The 12,062-nt window shown below is 43.7% G+C and overlaps 1 pseudogene across 1 annotated transcript in view; it reads right to left on the minus strand.

The window, feature by feature from the left end:
• Window positions 1–5,764, minus strand: part of LOC307214746 (disintegrin and metalloproteinase domain-containing protein 20 pseudogene) — a 39,675-nt pseudogene extending 33,911 nt beyond the window's left edge. The window contains exon 1 of the transcript XR_013843991.1: window positions 3,152–5,764. The product of XR_013843991.1 is annotated as a disintegrin and metalloproteinase domain-containing protein 20 pseudogene (transcript). The remainder of the gene's footprint in view (window positions 1–3,151) is intronic.
• Window positions 5,765–12,062: the final 6,298 nt, after the last annotated feature.

Below are 12,062 nucleotides of genomic sequence, written 5' to 3' on the forward strand. Positions count from 1 at the left end.
CAAAAGTTTTGGAGATGTTCCCATCATCCCTAGCTAACAGGACCAGTGATCAGGGATTATGTGAGTTGTAGTCCCAAAACATTGCCTATGCCTGAATTAAAACATGAGGATTCCATCAAATACAAGGTAGAAGGAGGACTCCAGGTGCAGGGAAATAAGTTTGCTGATAGAGTCAGAGGCTTCCTTCACTCTTTCCATCACCCCTCCAGCAGCTCAAGAATATAGCCACCCCTCCCAATTTTGTGCCGTCTGCATATCGGATGAGCATCCCCTCAGTTCTTTCATCCAAGTCATTTATAAAGACATGCACAACTGGCAGTGCACGTAAAAGCTCCCAGTTGTGCATTGGAAGCCATGTCTCTAGCTGTCCCACACCTGATATATGGCAACAGGTGTGGGACAGGTGGTCATGATTTGGGGGAAATGACCTCATAGGCCACATCTGAACTCCTGGAGGGCCAACTCTGGCCTGCATGTGGGAGGTTCCCTATGCTGTTGCAGCTGGTGTACCAGCCAAACTCAGTTAAAGGAGCTGCCTGAGATTCCAGTGGCAGAAGTGGGTGAGCTGTCACTCCATAATCCAAGGCTACTAGACATGTCCAGTCCTCGTTGGGCTGCTTCTGAGAGCATTGCTCTTGCTTTGGGGGGTGGGAACGCACTTCTAAAGTCCATGGGACTTCACTGAGCACACTGATACCTTCACCCTGCCCCCACCAATTGTTTTATTCTGCCTCTGCTTTGGCTACAGTCCTGTTGGGACTCACCACTTAAGTTTACTATTAGTAGTAGTTGTAAAGCTAAAAGAGAAACGAGCCTCTTTCTAATCTTCCCCAATAAGCTAGCTTCCTTTGAATTCCTTTAGATGTTTCAGCTGATCAAATCCACCTTGGAATTTGTCTAACAGGTGAAAAATCAGTGGTAGCTCTAATTAAAACCATGAGTGACTTCATCCTGACAAACCGTTTCACAGGCAGTTGAAACGAGCACTGATACGACTGAAAACTCCATGGCAACTTCAAGTGAATTTATTTTTGTTTGGCTGGGGGGGGGTGTATTTGGCACGAGCGTAGTTTTGCACACGGACTAGCAGAGGATAGTTCAAAGTATAGTTTGATGCAAGGTCATTAAAAAAAAAAGTAAATGGAGCATTTAGCGATTTAACTTCCCTGATACAGGACAGCAGTGTTAGGTATCTTCACAGCTAATTATACCTACCATTTCTACATGCCCCTGGAGGGAATTAATTACAGTGATATTCAGAAGTGAAGTTTACCTGCTTTGAATATGAAAAGATCTCAATTCAGTTCACACAAGTTCTGCGTAGTAGGTACACGCGCTGCACTGAATATTCTACTAACAACTCTCTAAAGGAATAATTAATTCAGCTTATGCTGACCTGGAGCATTATCTTTCCTGTATTCTTCCCCAAAAACACAAAATTCTCCATAGAATGCTACACAGAGACTACATTATTAAGGACTGGCATTTAAGCTCCTAAGCTTTCAAGTTAACGTATTAAGAAGGGCTTGCTTCTCAGAGTAAGAAAATCTAGAACTTGCAAAAGGAATACAATAACCTTTCATGTTAACCTTGATAAGCGTTCAGTCTACCTGCAAAAAATGTTCATCCCTGGAATGGAAAAATAAATCTTAAGATGTTCACTGTGTTCTAGGGAAGCATGGTTTTTTTATGATTCAAGACTGAACATTCTGGGACACACGCAACACAATTTGGTAACTGGAATAAATGATGCAAATTATAAATGTTTCCATTAATGCATTTAATCTCCATTTTCATTATTTCGAACCTGTAATAGCAAAACTGCCTTACAATGAGTCAGACCTTTCATCCATCCAAACCAATATCGTGCAACATGGCAAAGGATCTCGAGGGACACAGGTCACTTTCAGACTGTCAGTATTTTGCAAGTGGGATTGTGCAATTAAACTGGACTAAAAAGCACTTGGGTGCTCTCACTTTCAAATTTGTTTTTTAAATGGATTTTCTTTAGTGATTAGAGGATTGATGGGGAAATGCAGAACCTCGGCACAAACAGATCAAGATGAATGCTCAATAAGCAGCTCATCCGGAGGATCCCGCAGGATCTCTGGCATCTCAGTGGCTCTCCTAGCCATTCTGCTACCTGAGAACCTTTGGACTGGAGTCACAAAAATACATTCATCCTGGACCTTCTGCCTAAAAAAATAAGGGCTCTGGCACTGAACTATGGTTCTTCCTGTCCTTAACTAGGTAAGGGAAGTTAAAACTCTCAGGGGCACGTGAAACATTTCAGAAAGGGGATCTAGCATTATCAGAGAGCACCCTTACCTGCTACTTTTATCCAAAAGTGCTTTGGCTTCTCTTAAAAGAGCCAGCATGGTGTAGTGGTTAAGAGCGGTGGACTCGTAATCTGGTGAACCGGGTTCGCGTCTCCGCTACTCCACTTGCAGCTGCTGGGTGACCTTGGGCCAGTCACACTTCTCTGAAGTCTCTCAGCCTCACTCACCTCACAGAGTGTTTGTTGTGGGGGAGGAAGGGAAAGGAGAATGTTAGCCGCTTTGAGACTCCTTCGGGTAGTGATAAAGCGGGATATCAAATCCAAACTCTTCTTCTTCTTCTTCTTCTTCTTCTTAAAAGATCTTCTAACGATGTAGCATTCCTTTTAAAAGACAGGTTTCCACCCACTGACCACCTTCCAATGGCTTAAAGGACATGATTCTGTGTTAAAGCACAGAGAGATGCTCTAAATATATGGAAATATTTTACCCTTGTGGATAAATTAAAGATTATCCTGTGTGGCAAATTTTATAAACAAGGTGCTAAACAAAAATAAAACTTTAATGAAAAGATTGCACCCTCAAATATGCTACATACCGGTAACATTCGCCAATATTTCCATTATAGCTTTTTGAAATATTATGTGTTGGTGGTTTTGTAATATTTTTAATAAGCTGTCTCATTTCAACATTTAACATTTGTGTCGACATAATTATCAGTTCATTTTTTGCAATGGCTTTCTATACAGATGTGAATTCACTTCACAAACATACCAATATTTCATTTCAATGGCATTAGAGGATTAGGTTATGATTCTTTCTGTGTACACCCAAGGTTACTTTGGGAGAGAATACGAGATATCCAAAATACCAACATGGCTTCCATGCATTTCTTTAGCATGGTATCCTCCTGTATGATAACATTCCATTCCACTGGACAGATTTCTCCCACTCAACATAGGATAGGACTTCTGTCCTGAACAACAAAGAGACTCTCAACATAAAGTGAAAGTATAGGCAAATATTTTCATATGTGAATATTTCCCTTTGAGATGAACTGAACCAATGCTTACAGAGTCAAAAATATGTTCTATAATAGTGCTCATTATACCCATCATACCCTTTTGAAACTTTCTGCAGTGTTCGCTTCTGTGATCTAGAGTGGTTTTCATTCCTCTGTTGATTCTGAGGGAGAGATTCTTAAACTCATTCTTCTAACCTTGTTACGTAGCACAAACCTGTAATACACACCCATGCCAACAGCAGCAGTCACCGTGGAAAGGACCAACACGCTTCCTACAATGCTACCTACACTGACACCATTCCAGTTTTTTGCAATTGGCCCACTGTCAATGCTGCCCCCATATCCTTTCTTTCGACAGTCAGGAGGGGCCCAACCATAAGAACAATGGCAGTGTTTGTGGTTGTTGCATATTCCCCTATTATGGCACTTTGTGGCATTGCAATCATACTGCAAGAGGGACACGTTCTTGCATTCCCTATTCATACACATCATGCCAGTGCCACAAGGTGTACCGTCTTCCACTGCTCCAATATCAGCTACCTCCATTCCACTGTGGTAGTCGGTAGCCCAGCAGTTACTTTTGCCAACGGTGGTTTGAATGATGGTTTGGTGTTCCTCCAAGGTAGGTAGCCCATAAATATTACTACACTGCATTCGGCCACATAGAATATTTTCAGCATTGCATTTCTTAAAAATACCATGTTCAAGGCCACAATTGCCAAAGCGATCACCTCGAGCATTCAGTCCTCTGAAACAATCCTCTGAAGCTCGTACGGTTTTTTTGCCGAATATCTTTTCGCACTGCCCATTGGGAGTAATACAACGACCGTGATAGCAAAAGACTCCATCACCGCAAGGGGCACCATCTTGTACATAAACATCTTCTGGACATTGGTCCGAAGTCCCAGTGCAAAACTCAGGCAGGTCACAGATGCTAATACTCTTTCTGCAAATGGATCCAGCGGGACGGTACTTGCACCTGGCACAGCACAGTCCAGAAGAACAATTGGCAAATGGACGCAACGTGCAGTCTGGCCTGCAACATCGATCCGATTGACACTGCACAGCTGAACCACAGTCACATTGCTCTCCTTTTTCTACTACTTTGTTCCCACAGTATTTCAGTTTATACATTTTATCAGGGTTTGGTGGAATCAACAAGCAAGGTGAGTCCTTTAGATTGAAATATTTTTGGTAACTGCAGTTGCTAAACTTATCAGTCCGTGAGTACAAAGCAGACATAATGCAGGCACGTCGATCACATGTACAGTCTGGTTCATCATGGCTCATACCAAGATTATGTCCAAATTCATGGGCAAAAAGTACAGAAAAATCAAACAAATTGAAGTTTCTTGATACTTCAACACCAGTAGCCCTGTTATTACAAATTTGTGCTACATATGCTCGTCCAAGATTCCTTCCAAACGACCTGTATACAATTAAGTGAGCAGCATCATTCTTTAGATGGTTAAGTAGAATGTCATGTCTCCATACAGTAAAAGCTTTAAGTGCCCTTCCTAAAGTTTTACCAATATCTATGAGGTTCTTTTCTGTCCATATCTCCAGTCCTGCTACAGACACTTCAACCAAAAATGGCTCAAAAAATGAATTTACTGTGTGGATGGTCTCGAGAAGTTTCATAGCTATATCAGTTTCATTTTTATTAAACTTAACATATCGTTCATGCTCCACCACAAATGCCACTTCTGCATGTCTCTTGTGTGGCCACCAGAGATCTGCTGGAGGACTTCTGACAGCCACATGCTTTCTGTCTTGGATCATGGCCTCTTGACGCCTTTGCTCTTCCTCCGTCAACCCACACCTCATGTGCATGGCACCCTCCTCCGTTTCTAGCCGAAACACCACATGCTGAAAGGTAGCAGATGGCTGGACAGGTTCAATTTGATATGTCTCATTGTTAAGTTGTAACAGGCCCCTGAGTCCCCCTGAGCAAGTGCTGAGAGTGACTGAAGAGAGAGGCTTGTCTTGTATGAAACCACTGTAGAAACAGTCATCCCTGATGTAATGATAGTCAACCTGGAGGTCCCCTTCCTTATTGTACGTGAAGATGGGGAAGTCTTTAGGAACAATGCCCTTCTTCTGCCTTAGGCGCACCACCTGGCCCTTTCCCTCAATCTGCAGCAGGTAGCTGACATCCTGGGTTTCCTGTAGTCCATACCTGAAGCTCAGTTTCCTTGGGATGGTCACCTCATAAGAGGCATACCTAAAGCCCTGAGGTGGTGTCTGGCCACCAGTCTCACTCAGGAGATTCCTCAAGAACATAATGAGCAGCCATGCCAGGTGGCCACTCATTTTCCCAGAAAGAGGTCAGAGGCTCTTGAAGCACCACTTCTGGCATCTTTTCCCTGAAAGGGAAGACCCAAACAGTTGTTACCAGGTTAGTAGATAGATGGGAAGGAGGCTATATGTGAATCACAAGAGGAGGAAGATACGTTGCCTAGCAACTGCCAGTGTGCTCCATCTGTGGAATGGGGGTGGAGCTTGGAGGATCAAAGATGGAACAGAATGGTAGAGGAAGAGCAAGCAAGAGAAGGTTCCTAAGAAGTTTCTGCCTGAGAGGGTTGCAGAAAGAAGAGCAAAAAAGGAGTCAGTCCCCATGGACTGACAAGTTTTATTTTGGCATCAGTCAGTGGACATGAGGCAACTTTATACCGTGGATGGGTTATGATCCTCAGTTGTCAGTTATGGAATATGAAAAGTATTTTCTGTGACAATTCAATTAGCATTTAAATGTATGCAAAATATAGAAACTGGCTTAAAGATAAAGAACCATGTGAAAGGGGAGCAAGAAAATTTTGAAATTGTCCATCAACAACTAGCAACGTATGAGCAGGCACACACAGGTCACAGTCTTTCCCACCATGACAAACTGCCTTTCTATATAAATTAGATGTCCTCTGGCCGTTCGCCTATCTTATATGATTCAGGAGAATGAACCGAAAGAAAACATTGCCCTTTAAAGAACCTCAGTCGGTAGATCAAGGCTATAATCACCAGAACAAGCCTTTGTGATGTGTGCCAGTTAATGGTGGTTGGCCAACAATGTAGCAAACACAAAAAACAAGAAAAAGATCATGAAAGATATAAAAGACTAAACCTGAAAGAGAAGCCTGGGTAATGTGCTGTATTTAAAACTCATAGGAATCAGGAAGGAGAAAGGAATAATTTTAGGATTAAGGTGGAACAGATGGGATGGAATTTTGATAGTGATGGAAGGCCTATAGTTATTTTAGATGGACTGAAAATAATGTCGGATAAATCATGCGGTAGTCCTGGTTAGTGAGATAACGGAATGTTTTAATAGACTTCTCGTTAGCCTCTAAGGCCCATTAGGGTCAGGACAAAGTTATTCCCCCTTATTTCCTGGTTTTCCTTACTTTAGCAACCTTTCCCCTTCATTAGGGACTGTCTCAACCGAAAAATGACGTCCAGATCCAGTAACTACTCTCCACACAATAAGGGGATGAAGAACCTGCAAGCACAGAATTCCTGTGCCATACATGGAACATGCATGTACCAGGTACATCTAATGTATGCACTGATCTGCCTTTTTCAAATTGGACAAAGCACTCTATGTAATCAGTGCAATTTTGAATTTCAACCCAGTCATTTTGAGGTTTCTTATTAAGTTCCAGGTCCCTGAGCCTATATGTCCACATTAGCAGGCAAGGTGCAAACAGTACAAAGATCATCCAAAAAATTATTACATTGTTTTGTACCATGAACAAGGTAGCACATCAAATCCCATGCTTGGCAAGGGAGTAGAGCGATCCATGGCTATCTTGTTGTCAGGTAGCTTGCTCAGACTTTTTCTATGACCCCCCCCCCCATCCTGACCTGACCGGCTTAAGCATGCCATTTTACTTCAGATTATTTTCTGGGTTTAAATACAGTTGGGCCTCAAGGCTGCCAGAATGCAGAGCCCTGCTTACTTATTTGAAGTACAAGCTACAGTGGTGCCTCACAAGACGAAATTAATCCGTTCCGTGAGGCTCTTCGTATAGCGGTTTTTTCGTCTTGCGAAGCAAGCCCATTGACAGCTTAGCGGATTAGTGCTATTAGCGGTTTAGCGGCTTTTAGCGGATCAGCTGATAAGTGGCTTATCAGTGGAACAGCTGATAAGCGGCTTAGGGCTTAGGAAAGGGGGGGGGGGAGGGAAAAAAACCCCGCAGGAACTCACAAGACATTCGTTTTGCGAAGCACCTCCAAAACGGAAAACCCTTTCATCTAGCGGGTTTTCCGTCTTGCAAGGCATTCGTCTTGTGGGGCACCACTGTATACTGTTATATTTATATGTTATATGGGGGAATATCATTCCTTTATGGGGGAGGCCAGTACGGGGTTTGGGATCACCACCTTTGAAGCGATAGGGAAGTATGGTGGTGGGGGGTAGATGTTATAGGTTTTGAGATGCGGAGATGCTCGAACCCCTTCCAATCTACACCCCATCCCAAGGGACGAGGGTAGGGTGAGCAGGGATTACTCACCTCCATCACTGGTGTTGTGCAATGCCAGGTCTATAGGCAATAAAACCACCATCATATGAGACTTTTTTTATCTCACAGGGGGTTGACCTGGCTTGTGTGACGGAGACCTGGGTGTGTGAAGGCGAAGTAGTCACCTTGAATGAGATGGCACCCCCGGGTTTTTCCATCCTCCACCAGTCGTGGACTGTGGGTCAGAGGGGAGGAGTAGTGTTAATCCGGGAGGATTGCTCTTTCAGAGCTCTGCCAGCACCATCAATCTCTGGCATTGAATGTTTTGGCCTGGTGTGGGGCACCAAGGAGAGTTTGGCTGTCTGGCTGGTGTACCAACCACCTAGCACACCAGCAGCCACCCTGTCAGGCCTGCTGGAGATGGTGGCAGGCTGGGCCTTGGAGTTCCCTAACGTATCGATTCTGGGGAACTTCACCGTCCATGTCGATGTCATCCCTTCCTCTTGGGCTCTGGACCTGGTGTCTTCCATGGTGACATTAGGGCTCTCCCAGTTTGTTTTGGGTCCCACAATCAAGCAGGCCGCATGCTGGTTCTGATCTTTGGGGCAGGTATAGCTGTGATCATGTCCCCCTTTGTGGAATTGCCATGGTCTGATCACTACGCTCTGAGAGCCAGGATTGACTTCCTGCCCCCCTCTCGCTTGGGTGGCGAACCTATTTGGGCTCACCCATGGAGTCTGATGGATCCTGATAGATTTTGTCAGGCCTTGCGGGACCCTGCTCCCCCTGGCAGCTCACTAGATGAGCTTGTCAAGAACTGGAATAACCGGCTCTTAGCGGCCATCAATGAGATCGCATCTAAGCGCCCTCTGCGACCCCACCGAAACTGGGCCCCCTGGTTTACCGAGGAGCTCTGGAAAATGAAACGGGACCTCAGACAGCTACAGCAAATATGGCGGCATGCTCGCGACGGAGCCTCAAGAACATCTTATAGGATGCTTATGAAAGCCTAGGACAGGGGTCAGGAAACCTTTTCAGCAGGGGGCTGGTCCACTGTCCCTCAGATCTTGTGGGGGGGGGGTGGACTATATATTTTTTGGGAGAAATGAATGAATTCCTATGCCCCACAAATAACCCAGAGATGCATTTTAAATAAAAGGGCATATTCTACACATTTAAAAACACGCTGATTCCCAGACCGTCCGCAGGCCAGATTTAGAAGGCAATTGTGCTGGATTCGGCCCGCAGGCCTTAGTTTGCCTACCCATGGCCTAGGAGATGGCAGTGAAAGCTGCTAAGAAGTTTTACATGTAGGATCACACTACAAAATGCGACCTCATCATGACCCTTCACAATAAAATACAGACATCCTGGAAGTTTTGTTGTCTTCTGTTCATCCGATAGAGTTGGTTTAATAGAGGTTTCTGTTCACTAGCTCTTTGTCCTGAAGGACCAACATGAATCCTAAACCTCTGGTGTTATTTGGAGAATGGTTAAGGAACTCAAACTTCCTTAATAATAGGTAAAGGTAAAGGTACCCCTGCCCGTACGGGCCAGTCTTGACAGACTCTGGGGTTGTGCGCCCATCTCACTTAATAGGCCAGGGGCCAGCGCTGTCCGGAGACACTTCCGGGTCACGTGGCCAGCGTGACATCGCTGCTCTGGCGAGCCAGAGCCGCACACGGAAACACCGTTTACCTTCCCGCTGGTAAGCGGTCCCTATTTATCTACCCGGAGGTGCTTTCGAACTGCTAGGTTGGCAGGCGCTGGGACCGAGCAGCGGGAGCGCACCCCGCCGCAGGGATTCGAACCGCCGACCTTTCGATCGGTAAGCCCTAGGCGCTGAGGCTTTAACCCACAGCGCCACCTGCGTTCCCTCCTTAATAATACAAGGCTACAATAATTTGACAGCCACACAAAGTGTGAAATCCCACTTAAAACAGCAGGGGATACTCACAGATATCTGAGTGCAGTATTGTGCCCTTTTGCAAATTGTCTTTGGTAACTTGCCTTAATTGAGAGTTTCATATATGTTTGTTTGTTTTAGGGAGCCTTCATGCTGAAACTATTTCGCAAGGCTCATCAGTTTCCATGTGAGCTCCAGTTGACAAAAGGTTGATAAATGGATTATTTCATGAAATATACTGATGGATGTTGTCAGACCTATTAAATGTGGTAACTTTTCTGCTGTCGCTCCATTCCACTGAAGTTTCCAGCTTGTCGGGAGACAAGATACCACCACTGCCTCATTCATGGTGCTACACACCCTTCATGCTGGGCAGGTGGCAGCACAGCTGTGTGTGATGCTGACATCTGTGTGGGGTGTTGTGGGCTCAGTGGGTGGGGGAAAGTATATTCCGCTCTGCAGAGGATAAGGAAAGCATAGGAGGATGTTATCAGTGGCTTCCTAGCAGTCATGCAATTACTTTCTCTTAAAGACACATCAAAAATGGATCCTGGGCATAATTACAAAGCATTTCTAAAGAGAAGTTTGCTTTATCTATTCATCTGTGTATAGCACCATCAGTGTGTATGGTGGTTTATGGAGGTCTCTGCCTCCAAGGAAGAGTGGGAGGAAATTCAACCAGCCAACCAACCAGTCAATAAAAACAGACACCACACAGGACAACCAGATCATGGAACTATTGCAGCAACCACATCATACATTTGATGAACTTTTATGCCACAGTAAATGTTAGGCCATCCATGGCCATATGTCATGGATGCTTTAGCTGAGATTCCTGCATTTCAGGGAGTTGGACTAGATTCTATGATTCAAAGTGCTGCAAGGGTACTGCAGTTGAATGTGGGGCTATTGTAGGGGCATGACTCGTGGGTGCTTTCTCCTGGAATGCAGTGACATGCTTTGAGCGTAGTATTCTTTGGTAGGGTAAACCAAATCTTTTCAATCTTCACTCAAAAAAATATTTGTGGCCTTCAGTCCACACACCAGTGTTGAGATGGTGATATAAGAAAAACATTATGAAAATGAATTTTTTTTGTTTTGTTTTGTTGGACTCTTCCATCTCCCAACGCCATTTGTCTTTTATGGAGTGCAGTTCAAGAGCAATTTTAAAGGAAAACTGTGTCCAGTTGGCAGGAGATGATAGATGATAGATGATAGATAGATAGATAGATGATAGATAGATAGATGATAGATGATAGATGATAGATGATAGATGATAGATGATGGATGATGGATGATGGATGATAGATGATAGAGAGAGAGAGAGAGAGAGAGAGAGAGATAGAGATAGATAGATAGATGATAGATAGATAGATAGATAGATAGATAGATAGATAGATAGATGATAGATAGATAGATGATAGATGATAGATAGATAGATGATAGATACATAGATGATAGATAGATAGATAGATGATAGATAGATAGAGATAGATAGATAGATGGATGATAGATGATAGATAGATGATAGATAGAAACATAGAAACATAGAGAGATAGATATAGATATTGCAGAATAGGGGTAGTGAGGCAACTAAGCATGTACACCAAGTATAATGTAGTGTTTGTAATGTTCGTTTTAAGGACATTAACTCTGACCCATAGACTGAATTGGAGAACTGTCCATCTTTCTAAGACCCAACAGATTTCCCCCCTATTTACTTCCTAGTTTTAATTTGATCGTGTTTTCTACTTGATTAGAGACTAACCAGAGTCCTAAATATTTGATGACTTTTTACTGCAATCCAAACTCCCACAGTAATAATATGTGCTGGGGGAGGGGGGCAGCCAGGGGAAATGTCTTGGACCATTGGACTTGGACTATTTTGTCTTGCATTCTGATAGATTGCTGGATTCTTGGATTAAAACCAGCATTTTGGAGACTGAGTTTTCTGTTTTGTGCTGCAATAACAGTGTTTAACGCAATAGGTCTTTAATGTGGAGAGTCATATTTTAAGATGTGTTGCTTGCACCTTTGTGCCTGGTTTTCCTTGTGATGCCTTATGACCCAGACTAAGGGCTTTGTAATGATAAAAAGGAGAAGGAGACGGAACGGGGGACATAATTCATTATATAGCATTTCCCAGTAAGCTTTAACCTTATTAAAGGACCACCACATATGATGAAAAGAACCTTCTTTCTCTTTACATTTCCAGCACTTATTTGATATAGATTTATACATTTTTTGCCAATTTACTCAGTGTTAGATACCTGTTGATCTATCATTTTCATATACATTTTTCTTAGACCATAACATGCTGTAAATTTTATATCCATATTCCACAATCGTTCCCATTGGGTGAGGAAGCCACCTTGGTCAGAGGAAGCCCAAGAGGTGGT

Source organism: Podarcis cretensis (assembly GCF_951804945.1).
Source record: "Podarcis cretensis genome assembly, chromosome: 4".
In the NCBI taxonomy this organism is placed as follows: Eukaryota; Metazoa; Chordata; class Lepidosauria; order Squamata; family Lacertidae; genus Podarcis; species Podarcis cretensis.